Source organism: Coregonus clupeaformis, unplaced genomic scaffold (assembly GCF_020615455.1).
Source record: "Coregonus clupeaformis isolate EN_2021a unplaced genomic scaffold, ASM2061545v1 scaf0353, whole genome shotgun sequence".
NCBI lineage: Eukaryota > Metazoa > Chordata > Actinopteri > Salmoniformes > Salmonidae > Coregonus > Coregonus clupeaformis.
Window position 1 is genome coordinate 102,621 of NW_025533808.1, and position 18,884 is coordinate 121,504.

An 18,884-nucleotide genomic window follows, 5' to 3' on the forward strand; every position below is an offset into this window, starting at 1 on the left:
CCATTTTGAGACGCCATAGCCAGTATACACTTCCTCAAAATAGTCACAATTAGATAACTCAAAACATCTGTCATTAATTTTGACGTTTTTCCCAAGGAGATTTTAGTCGCACAATTGTACATCTAACCAATATGTTTGGTGCAGTATTTCTCAATGAAAAAAAAAGTGTGCATTAGAAAGGAGTCGTCTCTTGTTGAATGACAACAAAGACTTTATGGGAGAATCCCTACTGTTGACCAATCACCGATGAAGGGCTGTTGACTTCGGCTCCCGAACTTCGGCTGGCCTTGAGAAAAAATGTAGTGTGCCCGACCAGTCGACAAAACCCTTACCGAAGCCCAAAACGAACAAAAACATCAGAAAATATAATCATAATATATACACATACTCTTCTGAAATGTTTAGGCTGGGAAGCATGCGGACGCCTTTAGAATAACCCATAGCTGTGTGTTATTCACAAACTGGCTATATAATTGGCTCTTGTGCCTTATTCTGTCAATCCAATTCAGAATGAAATGATCATATTTATTGTGTTCTCTATTTTTGTCCTAGAAATGGCAAGACAATTGAGCCAACTCCAAAGAAGCAAGCTGGTTGATTTTTATTTTATTAATTTTTTACCAGGGAATAGCAGCTGAGGCCACAGCCCTGACAGTGGATGTGGTGGTGGTATCAAGAGAAAAGAGAATTTAGCCTACTCTATTTTCTTCTATTATTTGTCCTGCATCTACCTATTATGTCATATCCTGAATTGGATGTTTGTCTCTGGACAGCCAATAACAGATAAGGGACAACAAATAAAGAACCTTGATGATAGGATTGTCAACTCTCCCAGTTTGGCCTGGAGTCTCCTAGAACTGGACTTCATATCCCAATCGCTGCTGTTAGAAAAATGCTCTTCTAGCTTGACCCTGTAGGATTACCCTTTATGTTTCTAGGTAGAACCCTTTTCGAAGTTTCACAGTCAGCCTGGGAGTTAGGTGTTCCATTCAAATCTACTCATGTGTGTCGGCTCCACAGGGTGACCGTGGTCAGGCCCAGTGGACCTCAAGGGCCCCGCAGACGTACCGTGGGCCAGCCAAGCCCCGGCGGACCTCCCGGGCCCCCCAGACCCCTAGTGCCATCAACAGCTGACAAGCTGGTGAGTCCACATTCACCCCAATCAATTAATTGTCATTTTCATATGTATGTCTAAAAGATGCCTCTGCAACGACTTTGCAACTAGCAAAGACGCTGAAGTAACCACAACAACAGGGTTGTTGACAACAACAGGGTTGTTGACAACAACATTTTCTGTTGAGACCAATCATAATTATTTTAGCTACATTATTTTAGTAGCTTGTCCCCACATTTAACTTCTATGATGCATCATTAGCAATTTCACATTCTTTGTTTCAGACCTTTGTGGACATGGAGGCATCTGGGTATCCTGACTTGGAAACATTTCTGGTGGGTCCAGTTCTCTTCACTCCGCTGATAACCAAAAGGCCATATATTTCCTTATCATCCTTGCTGGTTCAGCTAGTGGTCTACTGCACATTTCACTTGTGTAAACCACCCTGAACCTGTTACAGATGTATGTATGCCTCTGACCAAACATTGACAGAAGTAGCCCACAGCCCAATTTGCATTTGAAGTCTGTCCACTATCTCTTTTACCAAGTCAGTTGACTGAGAACACAAAATGTATTACAGCAACACACTGGGGAACAGTTGTATGCATGGGAACATGAGTTGTTGAATGGGCCAAAATTAAGTGTACATTAATCAAGATGTCTTCTCGTGTTTGTTTTTTTGCGGGGTAGGGGCCGCCTGTTTTGCCTGGACCCCGCGGTCCCCCAGGTCCTTACGTTTTTGGGTCAGTGGGTCCCCCAGGACAGGATGGTGCTCCTGGAAAAATGGTAGGTCCTCAGGAGATTCACCCTTTTTCTATTTGCCTTCAGTGGTGCAAAGTACTTAAGTAAAAAATACTTTAAAGTACTACTTAAGTCGTTTTTTGGGGTATCTGTACTTTACTATTTATATTATTGACAACTTTTACTTTTTCTCAAGTATGACAATTGGTACTTTTTCCACAACTCTTTGCCGTTCATGTGATGTACTACAATAGTAATACGCAATTACCTGTATAGTGTTTTATCTGCAATAACTTATAATAGATGGTCATTAAGCTGCACAGTTAGACAGAAAGAGAGATAGATAAATGAAAATGGAGTAGTTTTGTGTACAATGTATGGATGTATGTGTTTGTACTGTATACATTTTGTATTCCCAGCCAGCTGACACTGGCGCAGGCGATGCTGGTGATTAGTCCATTAGCCCAACATTTGAGTCATTCAAATGTTTTTGTTTACTTCGTTTTTAATAGCAGGAAACTAGTCATAATAATGTTGATATAGCATATTGCGTTGCATTCCATGTCTGAAATGTGCTGTATAAATAAAGCTTGATTTGAACAACTCTGGTGGACATTCCTGCAGTCAGCATGCCAACTGCACGCTCCCTCAAAAATGGAGACATCTGTGGCATTGTGTTGTGTGAAAAAACTGCACCATTTAGAGTGGCCTTTTATTGTCCCCAGCACAAGGTGCACCTGTGTTTTAACGATCATGCTGTTTAATCAGCTTCTTGATATGCTACACCTGTCAGGTGGATGGATTATCTTGGCAAAGGAGAAATGCTCACTAACAGGGATGTAAACAAATTTGTGCACAAAATCTGAGCTCATGAGACATGGGACCAACACTTTACATGTTGCGTTTATATTTTTGTTCAGTATATGTTGGGATGTAAACCAGTAATACATTTTTTTCTGATCTAATAAGGTGAATGTAGGATCTTCTGGGGCCTTTGTCATGGAGGACAGAAACCTGCAGCCGTGCACCTCACTAAAGAATTGGGGGTATGGTGGTAGTAGGCTACTTCAGGGGAGTTGGTGGTGCGTGGGGCCTAGTAGAACATAATGCAGCCCTTCTCACTCAGTAAATTCTGAAGGCAGGCACGAAGCTAGGCCCCTCTTGGTTCTCATTGGCGAAGACTGAACTCAAGTTAGGGTTTCATGTCAGACTATCCTATGCCACTTTCCAAAACAAGTTATACCCCAGAGGTTGTAAATAAAACCTTTTAAAGCTGGTATGACTTGTATTATTATGATAGGGCTCTGAAACCCATATCCGAATGGATTAAGACTGACCATTTTTCACTGAAATGGCTACTGACAGTGAACACAGGTTAGGGGTTACATTTACAATGTTACAAGTTCGCTATAGCGCTCAAGGCAGATAGAACAGGCGGAATAGAGAGATTAATGCAATTGAAATAACCTGAAACAACTGCCATGTGCAGCCAATGTGATTTATAGAGGATATTTGGTACTAATTTGTAGCTTATAAAGCCGTTATTGGGTATTATTGATATTTTGTTTAAAAGCCTGTTGATGTCGTTGGTTGTTTCTTTCTTTGGAACTAGCTAGCTATCACTAACTAGCTAGGTGGTTAATGTGGTGTACAGTAGGCTACAGTACTGTTACAGTATTACTTAATGGCAACAATATAGCCTTGTCACTACTAGTTGGCAAGTTACTTGATTTGGGGTAACGTTACAGTACAACATTACTAAATGATAACAACGTAGCCTTTTCACTAGCTAGTAGTTGGTTGATGGGGACAGTAGGCTACAATACATCCTTCCTACTGTTCTGTTATTCGTTGGGTCTGGAAATTGTAAAATTAGCTAATATTATAGAGAGATCACACATTCATGCAGCTGTGGTGATGTCACATTGTCTTTATCCATACCATAGCTGCTGCTATGGATATGCATTTTACTTGCCAGGTCTCCCTTGAATAAAGTGTTATTTTTGACCTGGTAAAATAAGTTAATGGTTGTGTGCACTCTCACTAGATAGAATTGTGTGGTTCAGTGGTAGATTTTCAATGTGGCCACTAATTATTGTTAATATTACAATTCTCTAGGCCCTCCATTCCCAAACCTGAAGCCCCCTGTCCCCAGCAGGGAAGACCAGGAGAAAGTGTTGGCTTAAGGTACAACTTCATATTGAGGAAATGTAAGATAACTCGATGTCAAATTTAGATTTAGAGTTACTGACATGAATAGAAGCATATACAAGCAATCAATCAAATGTATTTTATAAAGCCCTTTTTACATCAGCAGTTGTCACAAAGTGCTTATACAGAAACCCAGCCTAAAATCCCAAAGAGCAAGCAATGCAGATGTAGAAGCACAGTGGCTAGGAAAAACTCCCTAGAAAGGCAGGAACCTAGGAAGAAACCTAGAGATGAGCCAGGCTCTGAGGGGTGGCCAGTCTTCTTCTGGCTGTGCAGGTGGAGATTATAAAAGAGTACAGCCATTTAGGCCAGATCGTTCTTCAAGACGTTTAAATGTTCATAGATGACCAGCAGGGTCAAATAATAATCACAGTGGTTATATAGGGTGAAATAGTTCAGCACCTCAGGAGTAAATACCAGTTGGCTCTTCATAGCTGAGCAATTAAAGGTTGAGAGCCAGCAGGTCTGGTAGAGAGACAGGATCAAACAGCAGTACTGGGACAAGGTAGCACTTCCGGTGAGTCCTGAGTAGGTCAGGGTTCCATAGCCGCAGACAGAAACAGCAGAGACTGGATCAGCAGCACGACCAGGTGGACTGGGACAGGGATGGCCAAGCAGTCCTGAGGCATGGTCCTAGGGCTCAGGTCCTACATCCTTTATTTAATGTGTGTAGACTAAGCCCTAGAGATGTTGTAACTTCACATGATTTAGCGTACTTGTCAATCCAGAGCTGAATATTTTATATCCTTTTTACTGTACACAGTTTTTTCCCAAAGCTAATCACTGAATGTCCTACTACAAAGATGTGGTCAGGTTGACACACTTCTGAGTCACAATAACACAGAACACACACACACACCACAGATTGCGAGGGCAAGTACAATGAGCAGTTGGGAAAATGAAGTCTGCTGCATGGTTGCCACACACACACACCTAATTTAGGTTAGTGTGTAGTCAAGGCTTTGCCATTAAAATAACATTGTGCCTATCTTTCAGAACAGCCAACCAGGCTCAGTGGGTGACAGGTAATCTTGTTTCCACCAAGCTGTTCCAGGCCTGGAATGGCACGCTGGAACATCCAGAGGCTTGTAGACCTGAAGCAGTGTATTGTGGTCCAGGTAATTATCACACACACACGTATACACACTCACTCAAATCACTCACGCTGTTTTGTTGTATAATTATACTTAAGAAAATTGTTCCTCTCTCTTTTAGATCTGACACCCCTATTAGCTCAACCACAGCCCTCACAGCTGCAGTCATCTGCCCCTGCACCTGCTACACCGGCTGCGACAGGTGATACAGGTATATATCACATACATGTATACACACATGCATACTGTGCAAACAAGGAGGCCTACAAACCTGACTCAGTTACACCAGCTCTGTCAGGAGGAATGGGCCAAAATTCACCCAACTTATTGTGGGAAGCTTGTGGAAGGCCACCCGAAACCCGTTTGACACAAGTTAAACAATTTAAAGGCAATGCTACCTAATACTAATTGAGTGTATGTAAACTTCTGACCCACTGGGAATGTGATGGAAGAAATAAAAGCTTAAATAAATCACTCTCTACTATTATTCTGATATTTCACATTCTTAAAATAAAGTGGTGATCCTAACTGATCTAAGACAGGGAATTTGTACTAGGATTAAATGTCAGGAATTGTGAAAAACTGAGTTTAAATGTATTTGGCTAAGGTGCCATGCACTGCACCACTGCCTTAACCAGAGGTGCATAAACTGGGCCTATCAAGACTGACAACGCAGAGATGGATGGCTGACAAGGACAAATAAAACAACATGCACACACACTCACTCTCTCTTGTCACACACATTATCCCCAATGTAAATACATTGTCATTACTTGTTTATTTTATGTATGCTCCAATTTATTTTAGGATTGGAGATATCTACGCCTGCATATCCATTATCAATATCTACATAATTACTCTAAATATCTATCCAATCAAAGTATGATTTGTAATATTGTAAAACAAGTATTGCTTAATTTGCAGTTTGAGGAAATTCATGCCTCCCTCTCACACATGTTATACCCAATGTAAATATATAGTTTATTTTATGTATGCTCCATTTTATTTGAGTGAAAATGTATGCAATAAAGTACATTCACAGTTAAAGCAATGTCTTTGGTTTAATGGATATTTCTCAGAATAAAATGTGTGACCAAAAGGAAGTCGGCAGACCTGCAACCCTCTGGGAGTGTGTGCAGGTTGTCTACTGCAGCTGAAACATGGGGAGATGGGGAGAGAGAGGAGGAAGAGTGCAGTTGAAGGGTTTATCATTAATAACTGACACAATTCTATAATGAATACATATTAGAATAATAATACATAGGCGTGACCAATAGTTACTGTATTGTGATTGTTTAGTGTTTTAATTACTCAACAAGTAGTGCCCCAAGGTGGGATCGAACCGTGTCTCAAAAGCAGTAGAGAAAGTCAAATAAGGTCACCCAAATTTCCGTTATGGCTATACACATCTGGCTCCCGTGAACTATGAGCCAATTGTCTTAGTGGACTGCGCCACCAATCAGTCATACTAGAAAAAATATGACTAGTTGACTTGACCACCATTGTTATCTTTTTCTTGTTGCAATGGATGTTGCTAAGAATATAAACATATAATCCTCATAGCCTACATGTTCGTTTTTTTCTCTTGTTAAAGCACATAGATGTGTATGAAACGATAAGCAGAAATGTTGAATTTGGTCATATGCGGAAATGTGCCTTACTGCCTTTTGAATTTTGTGTAACGTCAGTAGTCTAGTCAAGGAAGCATCATGCAAAATATATTGGCACACTTCACTTACCAAGACCATTGCCAAATAAGGCGAGGTGTCACCTGCTTTTATAGTAAGCATTGAGGTGGTATCACCCAAAACACCTAAAAGGGAGTGTATTTCATACCGAGCCCCTATCTTGAGATGACGTAGAGGCCTTCTCAAGGTGCCTCAACATCACGATTTCAATGGTAGAGTTGAACCGCTAGGGGCAAAAAGAGCTAGATTTAATGCTAAAAAGACCAAAATACATCACTTTTGCAACAATTTAATACTAAAAGACCAAAATATATCACTTTTGCAACAAACTGTCAAAATGAAGACCAGAATTAACGTGTTTCACTATAACTAAGCCTAAAACATCTGGTTTTCTATGAAAAAAAATGTTTATTTCATGAATGTTACTCTTTAAGGCAGCGGTTCATGTCATAACAGCTCTCTAGACCCAAATCCAGACCACAAACAGACACTGAGAGACCAAGACCCAAACCATCAATGACAATGTGTATCAGTGTATCAATGTCAAAGTGGGCAAGACCAGCACAACAATTGTGCAGGGTTTTCCTGAAAGGAAGTAATCCTTACCTCATGTATGATACCTGGAGAACGGTGGGGCTACCTTTTTGTTACGCCACATTTTTAAGAGGTTAAGAGATGTTTTCAAGGGGTTAAATGTCCCTCACCAGGTGGCTTTTTTCCTTCCCCATTCCCCTTCAGCTGTTCCCTAAGGAAATGGCATTCCGTCTCCAGTTATTTAATCATTCTTTCCTGCCACTTAATCTTTTCCTCCAAAAGCGCAACATTACACATTGAACCTTGAACAAAAGACAAATAGTTTCAGTGTATGGGGTATTAAACTGAATTCTCAAAAACAGTGCCACAACATACAGTAGAGGGTTGTTTTACTACAAGTAATGGTCAACTATCTTCTTTTGGGGGGGGGGCAGATGCTCATATCCAATGTGACTTACAGGAGCAATTAGGCTCTGGGATTCAAACAAGCAACCTTTCGGTTACTGGCCCTACACTCTTAACTACTAGGCTACCTGCCGCCCAGCTATGGACAGCCAACATGTCTATGAATTTGCAAGGAACTCAAATCCTGCAGTGCAGACGTGTCCCCCTGCTTAAGCCAGTACATGTCCAGGCCCATCTGAAGTTTGCTAGAGTGCATTTGGATGATCCAGAAGAGGATTGGGAGAATGTCATATGGTCAGATGAAACCAAAATATAACTTTTTGGTAAAAACTCAACTCTTCGTGTTTGGAGGACAAAGAATGCTGAGTTGCATCCAAAGAACACCATACCTACTGTGAAGCATGGGGGTGGAAACATCATGCTTTGGGGCTGTTTTTCTGCAAAGGGACCAGGACGACTGATCCGTGTAAAGGAAAGAATGAATGGGGCCATGTATCATGAGATTTTGAGTGAAAACCTCCTTCCGTCAGCAAGGGCATTGAAGATGAAACGTGGCTGGGTCTTTCAGCATGACAATGATCCCAAACGCACCGCCCGGGCAACGAAGGAGTGGCTTCGTAAGAAGCATTTCAAGGTCCTGGAGTGGCCTAGCCAGTCTCCAGATCTCAACCCCATAGAAAATCTTTGGAGGGAGTTGAAAGTCCGTGTTGCCCAGCGACAGCCCCAAAACATCACTGCTCTAGAGGAGATCTGCATGGAGGAATGGGCCAAAATACCAGCAACAGTGTGTGAAAACCTTGTGAAGACTTACAGAAAACGTTTGACCTGTGTCATTGCCAACACAGGGTATATAACAAAGTATTGAGAAACTTTGGTTATTGACCAAATACTTATTTTCCACCATAATTTGCAAATAAATTCATTAAAAATCCTACAATGTGATTTTCTGGATTTGTTTTTCTCATTTTGTCTGTCATAGTTGACGTGTACCTATGATGAAAATTATAGGCCTCTCTCATCTTTCTAAGTGGGAGAACTTGCACAATTGGTGGCTGACTAAATACTTTTTTTCCCCCACCGTAAGTGGCATAAATCCCACACAATTCCCAGATTGTAAAAGTAATCTTACCAATAGATCTAAGACTGCTGGTACTCTGTAAAGGTGAGCTATCTTTTCCTTTCACAGGAGTGCTGGGACCTGTAAAACATCACATGCACACAATGGATCATTCAAAATGTCAATACTTCACCAGTATCCAATTTTCTCATAAAAACCTGATTTAACGGTTAACTAGATAGCTACTAGAACAGCATACAGTACCAATCAAAAGTTTGGACACACCTACTCATTCAAGGGTTTTTCTTTATTTTAAAAAATGTCTACATTGTAGAATAATAGTGAAGACATTAAAACTTTGAAATTACATACAGTGGGGAAAAAAAGTATTTAGTCAGCCACCAATTGTGCAAGTTCTCCCACTTAAAAATATGAGAGAGGCCTGTAATTTTCATCATAGGTACACGTCAACTATGACAGACAAATTGAGATTTTTTTTCTCCAGAAAATCACATTGTAGGATTTTTAATGAATTTATTTGCAAATTATGGTGGAAAATAAGTATTTGGTCACCTACAAACAAGCAAGATTTCTGGCTCTCACAGACCTGTAACTTCTTCTTTAAGAGGCTCTTCTGTCCTCCACTCGTTACCTGTATTAATGGCACCTGTTTGAACTTGTTATCAGTATAAAAGACACCTGTCCACAACCTCAAACAGTCACACTCCAAACTCCACTATGGCCAAGACCAAAGAGCTGTCAAAGGACACCAGAAACAAAATTGTAGACCTGCACCAGGCTGGGAAGACTGAATCTGCAATAGGTAAGCAGCTTGGTTTGAAGAAATCAACTGTGGGAGCAATTATTAGGAAATGGAAGACATACAAGACCACTGATAATCTCCCTCGATCTGGGGCTCCACGCAAGATCTCACCCCGTGGGGTCAAAATGATCACAAGAACGGTGAGCAAAAATCCCAGAACCACACGGGGGGACCTAGTGAATGACCTGCAGAGAGCTGGGACCAAAGTAACAAAGCCTACCATCAGTAACGCACTACGCCGCCAGGAACTCAAATACTGCAGTGCCAAACGTGTCCCCCTGCTTAAGCCAGTACATGTCCAGGCCCGTCTGAAGTTTGCTAGAGTGCATTTGGATGATCCAGAAGAGGATTGGGAGAATGTCATATGGTCAGATGAAACCAAAATATAACTTTTTGGTAAAAACTCAACTCGTCGTGTTTGGAGGACAAAGAATGCTGAGTTGCATCCAAAGAACACCATACCTACTGTGAAGCATGGGGGTGGAAACATCATGCTTTGGGGCTGTTTTTCTGCAAAGGGACCAGGACGACTGATCCGTGTAAAGGAAAGAATGAATGGGGCCATGTATCGTGAGATTTTGAGTGAAAACCTCCTTCCATCAGCAAGGGCATTGAAGATGAAACGTGGCTGGGTCTTTCAGCATGACAATGATCCCAAACGCACCGCCCGGGCAACGAAGGAGTGGCTTCGTAAGAAACATTTCAAGGTCCTGGAGTGGCATAGCCAGTCTCCAGATCTCAACCCCATAGAAATTCTTTGGAGGGAGTTGAAAGTCCATGTTGCCCAGCGACAGCCCCAAAACATCACTGCTCTAGAGGAGATCTGCATGGAGGAATGGGCCAAAATACCAGCAACAGTGTGTGAAAACCTTGTGAAGACTTACAGAAAACGTTTGACCTGTGTCATTGCCAACAAAGAGTATATAACAAAGTATTGAGAAACTTTTGTTATTGACCAAATACTTATTTTCCACCATAAGTTGCAAATTAATTAATAAAAAATCCTACAATGTGATTTTCTGGATTTTTTTTCTCATTTTGTCTGTCATAGTTGACGTGTACCTATGATGAAAATTACAGGCCTCTCTCATCTTTTTAAGTGGGAGAACTTGCACAATTGGTGGCTGACTAAATATTTTTCCCCCCCACTGTATATGGAATCATGTAGTAACCAAGTGTTAAACAAATCAAAATAGATTTTAGATTTTAGATTCTTCAAAGTAGCTACCCTTTGCCTTGATGACAGCTTTGCACACAAATGATAGTCCCACTAAGCGCAAACCAGATGGGATGGCGTATCGCTGCAGAATGCTGTGGTAGCCATGCTGGTTAAATCTGCCTTGAATTCTAAATAAATCTCTGACAGTGTCCCCAGCAATGCACCCCCACCCCATCACACCTCCTCCTCCACGCTTCAGGGTGGGAACCACACATGCAGAGATCATCCGTTCACCTACTCTGTGTCTTACAAAGACACAGCGGTTGGAACCAAATATCTCCAATTTGGACTCATCAGACCAAAGGACAGATTTCCACCGGTCTAATGTCCATTGCTCGTGTTTCTTGGCCCAAGCAATTATCTTATTCTTATTGATGTCTTTTAGTAGTGGTTTCTTTGCAGCAATTTGACCATGAAGGCCTAATTCACGCAGTCTCCTCTGAACAGTTGATGTTGAGATGTGTCTGTTACTTGAACTCTGTGAAGCATTTATTTGGGCTGCAATCTGAGGTGCAGTTAACTCTAATGAACTTATCCTCTGCAGCAGAGGTAACTCTGGGTCTTCCTTTCCTGTGGCGGTCCTCATGAGAGCCAGTTTCATCATAGCGCTTGATGGTTTTTGCGACTGCACTTGAAGAAACTTTCAAAGTTCTAGAAATTTTCAGGATTGACTGACCTTCATGTCTTAAAGTAATTATGGACTGTCGTTTTTCTTTGCTTATTTGAGCTGTTCTTGCCGTAATATGGACTTGGTCTTTTACCAAATAGGGCTATCTTCTGTATACCACCCCTACCTTGTCACAACACAACTGATTGGCTCAAACGCATTAAGAAGGAAAGAAATTCCACAAATTACCTTTTAAGAAGGCACACCTGTTAATTGAAATGCATTCCAGGTGACTACCTCATGAAGCTGGTTGAGAGAATGCCAAGAGTGTACAAAGCTGATTAGTACATTATTCCATCTGTGTTATTTCATAGTTTTGATGTCTTCACTATTATTCTACAATTTAGAAAATAGTAAAAATAAAGAAAAACTCAAGAATGAATAGGTGTGTCCAAACTTTTGACTGGTACTGTACATACAAGCATCCTGGCCCTCTTCAGTTGTCTTTTCCTCTGGACTCTGCATGGGCATCTTTTTGCTTGCATCGATGTTTAGGCTGTAGAAGAGCCAAAATTACATCAGTGTGACTGTCACGCCCTGGCTCGGGGGACTCTTAAATGTTGAGCCAGGGTGTGTAGTTTCTATGTTAAATTTTCTATGTTGAGTTTCTAGATTGTGTAGATCTATGTTGGCCAGGGTGGTTCCCAATCAGAGGCAGCTGTAGCTCGTTGTCTCTGATTGGGGACCATACTTAGGCAGCCTTTTGGCACCAGTCTGTGTGGGATCTTGTTCCGTATAGGTATGTTATTAGTCTACCTTGGACTTCACGTATCGTTTGTTTGTTGTTTTGTTCGTGTTCAGTACTATAATAAATATGTACGCTTATCACACTGCGCCTTGGTCCGTCTCATCCGTAAACGATCGTGACAGTGACTAGCTACCTTTACAGATTGGAGAAAAAAATCTAAATATTAAAAATGAAACAAAATTAGCTAGCTAGCTACAGTCTATGTTCAGAATTGTACTTACTGTATTGTTGTGGCTAGCTAACCAATGTTAAAGCCAGACTCAGTAAGTGCAAAATATAATAATGCTTATTTTTCAAATAAGAGATATTAAGTCTTAATTTTACTTATTCAGTGCTTTGACGCCACAGCATTGGAAATACATGTACCAGAGCTTTTTTCCATTCCCCCCCCCCTTCAGGTTTGTTTACATTTTACAGCTCATGTCTCATCCAGGCGACGTGATGACATAGGCACGAGTGTAGCCAAGGTGTAATCTCGCTCACGCACTGAGTGATGTTTACAACTCAACTGTCACTCTTCCGTAGTGCCGTTTAGCCTAGCAGTCAATCCAGTCGAACTATAACAAAAGATCCTGGTACTAATTATTTTTTAAATAAAATATTAAATTATTTTATGTAATTAGCCATCATCCATTATACTGTACACTTTGTTCTGTTCAGGAAAATAGCTCGTTTCTGCCAACTTGTTCTGCATGTTGTCACGTCTCCTCCCGTTGCTCCCCTCCGGCGCTCTGATTCGCCGGTCTACTGAGCCACCGGTCTGAGCGCACCACCTCGGCAACACAGGGGTGAGCGTCTCCTCCATCTACAACAGAGAGAAGGGCCCGCGTCCGAGTTCGCTCTGAGCTTTCGCACGGTGGTGGCGTCTTCCGGCTGGAATGAGCGTGCTCTGCGCACGGCCTTCAGGAGGGCTTACGGGAGGACATCAAGACGGAAGTCGCATGTTGGGACGACGAGATGGACCTTGATACCCTCATAACCACGTCCATCCATCTTGACGACATGTTGAGAGAGAGACGGCGTTCCTAACACCTCCCGGAGCTTCAACGCTCACCCCATCTGAGTTATGGAAGCCGCCCTGCTTCCGAGTCCTCACCCATGGAGGTGGGCAGCACCCCCTACACCACCACGGACCATAGATCTCCTGGCGGCTCCCTATCTAGGTAGTATGACTCCCATCGCCGCTCCGTGAGTTTTACGTCAGCTCCTATCACAAAACCATTGTTTTTAGTTCCCATAACGGTGACTGGTTATTCCTTCTCTTCCATTTCTACTGCAATGATAGATTCCGGATCAGCAGGGAACCTTATAGATAGGGAAGGTGAACCTTCGCCCCAGTCTGAGGTCCTGAGCGCTCTTTAGCAGGTTTTCATCAAGGATCTCTCTGTACTTTGCTTTGTTCATCTTTCCTTCCATCCTGACTAGTCTCCCAGTCCCTGCCGCTGAAAAACATCCCCACAGCATGATTCTGCCACCACCATGCTTTACCGTAAGGATGGTATTGGCCAGGTGATGAGTGGTGCCTGGTTTCCTCCAGATGTGACGCTTGGCATTCAGGCCAAAGAGTTCAATCTTGGTTTCATCAGACCAGAGAATCTTGTTTCTCATGGTCTGAGAGTCCTTTTGGTGCCTTTTGGCAAACTCCAAGCGGGCTGTCATATGCCTTTTACTGAGGAGTGGCTTCCGTCTGGCCACACTTCCATAAAGGCATGGTTGGTGGAGTGCTGCAGAGATGGTTGTCCTTCTGGAAGGTTCTCCCATCTTCACAGAGGAAGTCTGGAGATCTGTCAGAGTGACCATTGGGTTCTTGGTCACCTACCTGACCATGGCCCTTCTCCCCCGATTGCTCAGTTTGGCTGGGTGGCCAGCTCAGGGAAGAATCTTGGTGGTTCCAAACTTCTTCCATTTTAGAATGATGGAGGCCACTATATTCTTGGGGACCTTCAATGGTGTGCCTCGACACAATCCTGTCTCGGAGCTCTACAGACAATTCCTTCAACCTCATGGCTTGGTTTTTGCTCTGACATGCACTGTCAACTGTGGAATCTTAAATAGACAGGTGTGTGCCTTTCTAAATCATGTCCAATCAATTGAATTTACCACAGGTGGACTCCAATCAAGTTGTAGAAACATCTCAAGGATGATCAATACAAACAGGATGCACCTGAGCTCAACTTTGAGTCTCATAGCAAAGGGACTGAATACCTATGTAAACAAGGTATTTCTGTTTTTTAAACCTGTTTTTGCTTTGTGATTATGGGGTATTGTGTGTAGATTGATGAGGAAAACAATTTATTTAGTCCATTTTAGAATAAGGCTGTAACGTAACAAAATGTGAAAAACGTGAAGGGGTCTGAATACTTTCTGAATGCACTGTACATGGGATTTAAAGGCCCAGTGCAGTCAAAAAATGTGGTTTTCCTGGGTTTTATATATATTTCCACACTATGAGGTTGGAAAAATACTGTGAAATTGTGAAAATAAAAAATGTCAGCCTGTTGTGGTGGGATGAAGTTTTGGCCTGCCTGGTGACATCACCTTGCTGTAAAAGAGTTAATAGACCAATAAGAGAGTTCCAAACCTCTCTGCCAATAACAGCTAGTTTTCAGTTTTCCCCTCCCCACTCAGACCACTCCCAGACAGTCCTAACAACATTTTTGTTTGATAAATTGCTCTTATTTTTTGGACCATTTTAATTTAAAACAATCAGAAATGATTTGATTTTGAGTTACAAATGACTGCATTGGACCTTTAAAGCGCCTTTCAAGAAACCCAAGGACACTGTACAGAAAAAGAGTAAAAAACTAAACAATGATAAAACAATAGAATACATTTTTTTAAAGATACTTAGCTTAATCTAGAGCTGAGTAAGGGCTGAGCTAAACTGAGGGGAAAGCCAGACTGAACCAGTCATTTTTTTGTCGGTTATTGAAAATGGTGATAGAGTCAGAGTTGTGGGTGGCTGGGGGGAGAGAGTTCCAGAGTTTTGGGGCAACAGCGCTGAAAGCCCGATCCCCCATGGTGCACAGTGAAGGGGGTGCAGAGAGGGGGTGATGTGTTCCCAGGGTTTGGTGTGTGTGATGACCCTAGCAACGGAGTTCTGGATGTACTGGAGCCTATCCAGGGCTTTGCTGGACAACCCGAATAGGACTCCATTGCAGTAGTCTATACGTGATGTTACAAAAGCGTGAATGAGGGTCTCTGCTACCGGGTCCGTGAGGGATGGTCGGAGTCGGGAGATATTACAGAGGTGGAAGAAGGCGGAATTGGTGTTGGACTTAATTTGGGGCTCGAAGGGGAGAGTGGGGTCCAGGATGACACCCAGGTTTCTGACCTCTGATGATGGGCAGATGGAGCAGCAGTCAATGTACACCCACTTTCTTGAGGAGAGCCTTGGGAGCGACCAGCATGACCTCAGTTGTATTGCTTTTGAGTTTGAGTAGATTCGATGTCATCCAGTTTTTGATATCCTGGATACAGTCGATCAGAGACGGAGGAGGGAGGTCAGAGGTGGGATCGGTGTCATCCGAATAGCAGTGGAAGTTGAGACCATGGTGGCGGATGATCTGGCCCAGGGGAAGTGTGTAGATGATGAACAGCAGGGGTCCAATCACAGAACCTTGAGGCATGCCTTGGTTGACAGGGGTTGGGGGGTATTTGGAGTCTCCAAAGGACACATACTGCTTCCGGTCAGCCACGTAGGACCAGAACCAGTTGAGTGACATTCCGGTGATGCCCAGGACCGTTTCCATGGGGTCGAGGAGGATGCTGTGGCAGGCGAGTGTCAGTGGCAATGAGGAGGTTGTTGATTACTTTTACCAGTGCAGTCTCTGTGCTGTGCTTGGCCCGGAACCCTGATTGAAGAGGTTTGTACATGTCATGGTTGGTCAAGTGACACTGTAGTTGGGTAGCAACTGCTCGCTCCAGGATTTTGGCTAGAAACGGGGAGTTGGAAATAGGCTGGTAGTTGTTAAAGTTATCCGGGTCCATTCCTTGTTTCTTTATGATGGGCATGACAGCAGCCATTTTGAGTGCAGGAGGAACATTTCCAATCAAGAGGGAATAATGAATAATGTCGACCATGAGAAGGTACAGGGAAGGTAGGCATGCCTTTACCAGAGACGTGGACATGGGCTCCAGTGGACAGGTAGAGGATTTGGATCTGGTGACCAACTCTGTGATGTGGGCCACATCAACAGGAGAGAGGGCAGAGAAACAGCAGGCTGTGGGGGTAGTGTTAGCCAGAACCTGGTCAGGGGGCATGGTGGGGGATAGCTGAAGCTGCTGGTAGATGGATTACATTTTTGCGCCACAGATATTGAGATGAGCAAGATGCAGACTTCGCTCTCACAGTCACACACAGTATCTGCGCATGTACACAGGATCGCTTCACGCTGTTACAGCGTGGTAGCCAGGGCACCAAAACATTTACATTTGACAATTTAGTCATTTAGCAGACGCTCTTCTCCAGAGCGACTTACAGTTATTGAGTGCATACATTTTTTATTTATTTTTCATACTGGCCCCCTGTGGGAATCGAACCCACAGCCCTGGCATTGCAAACGCCATGCTCTACCAACTGAGCTACACGGGACAGCAGAGAAGTTGAGCCTCGCACTTCAACGCTCTTAGTTGTTGCGGAAATTGACCCACTATCCTGTTTACTTTCTGCATCTACATCATATCGCTGAGTCTACAACTCGGCAGCCTGAAAGCGGTAGAGTTCGGCAGTGGAGTTCCTTATCTGTGTCATGTCTGAATCCTGATCCAGGCTTGGGGCAGGCCAGTGAATGGTCCGGGGGTAGAGTCTGGGGGCCCTCTCTGACGCTGTGTAGGTCGAATCAGTGCATTCTGTTCACTTATAAAGCCCCTTTGCAAAAGTTCCCACATTACCTAACATAGACATAGTTACTAACCTATAGAAGTACGAGATACCATACCAGCTCACAGGGATGGCTAACGCTTGAATTCCGTCTGTCACTACAGGTTTACGTAAAATGGCTTTTAGTTTCTTAGCATCTCACTTATGGAACAACCTTCAGAATACCCTACAGTTGGACACATTGGTGACAACCTTTTCAAAAATATATACACTGCTCAAAAAAATAAAGGGAACACTTAAACAACACAATGTAACTCCAAGTCAATCACACTTCTGTGAAATCAAACTGTCCACTTAGGAAGCAACACTGATTGACAATAAATTTCACATGCTGTTGTACAAATGGAATAGACAACAGGTGGAAATTATAGGCAATTAGTAAGACACCCCCAATAAAGGAGTGGTTCTGCAGGTGGTGACCACAGACCACTTCTCAGTGCCTATGCTTCCTGGCTGATGTTTTGGTCACTTTTGAATGCTGGCGGTGCTTTCACTCTAGTGGTAGCATGAGACGGAGTCTACAACCCACACAAGTGGCTCAGGTAGTGCAGCTCATCCAGGATGGCACATCAATGCGAGCTGTGGCAAGAAGGGTTGCTGTGTCTGTCAGCGTAGTGTCCAGAGCATGGAGACGCTACCAGGAGACAGGCCAGTACATCAGGAGACGTGGAGGAGGCCGTAGGAGGGCAACAACCCAGCAGCAGTACCGCTACCTCCGCCTTTGTGCAAGGAGGAGCAGGAGGAGCACTGCCAGAGCCCTGCAAAATGACCTCCAGCAGGCCACAAATGTGCATGTGTCTGCTCAAACGGTCAGAAACAGACTCCATGAGGGTGGTATGAGGGCCCGACGTCCACAGGTGGGGGTTGTGCTTACAGCCCAACACCGTGCAGGACGTTTGGCATTTGCCAGAGAACACCAAGATTGGCAAATTCGCCACTGGCGCCCTGTGCTCTTCACAGATGAAAGCAGGTTCACACTGAGCACATGTGACAGACGTGACAGAGTCTGGAGACGCCGTGGAGAACGTTCTGCTGCCTGCAACATCCTCCAGCATGACCGGTTTGGCGGTGGGTCAGTCATGGTGTGGGGTGGCATTTCTTTGGGGGGCCGCACAGCCCTCCATGTGCTCACCAGAGGTAGCCTGACTGCCATTAGGTACCGAGATGAGATCCTCAGACCCCTTGTGAGACCATATGCTGGTGCGGTTGGCCCTGGGTTCCTCCTAATGCAAGACAATGCTAGACCTCATGTGGCTGGAGTGTGTCAGCAGTTCCTGCAAGAGGAAGGCATTGATGCTATGGACTGGCCCGCCTGTTCCCCAGACCTGAATCCAATTGAGCATATCTGGGACATCATGTCTCGCTCCATCCACCAACGCCACGTTGCACAACAGACTGTCCAGGAGTTGGCGGATGCTTTAGTCCAGGTCTGGGAGGAGATCCCTCAGGAGACCATCCACCACCTCATCAGGAGCATGCCCAGGCGTTGTAGGGAGGTCATACAGGCACGTGGAGGCCACACACACTACTGAGCCTCATTTTGACTTGTTTTAAGGACATTACATCAAAGTTGGATCAGCCTGTAGTGTGGTTTTCCACTTTAATTTTGAGTGTGACTCCAAATCCAGACCTCCATGGGTTGATTAAATTTGATTTCCATTGATAATTTTTGTGTGATTTTGTTCAACCCCCCCAGCATAT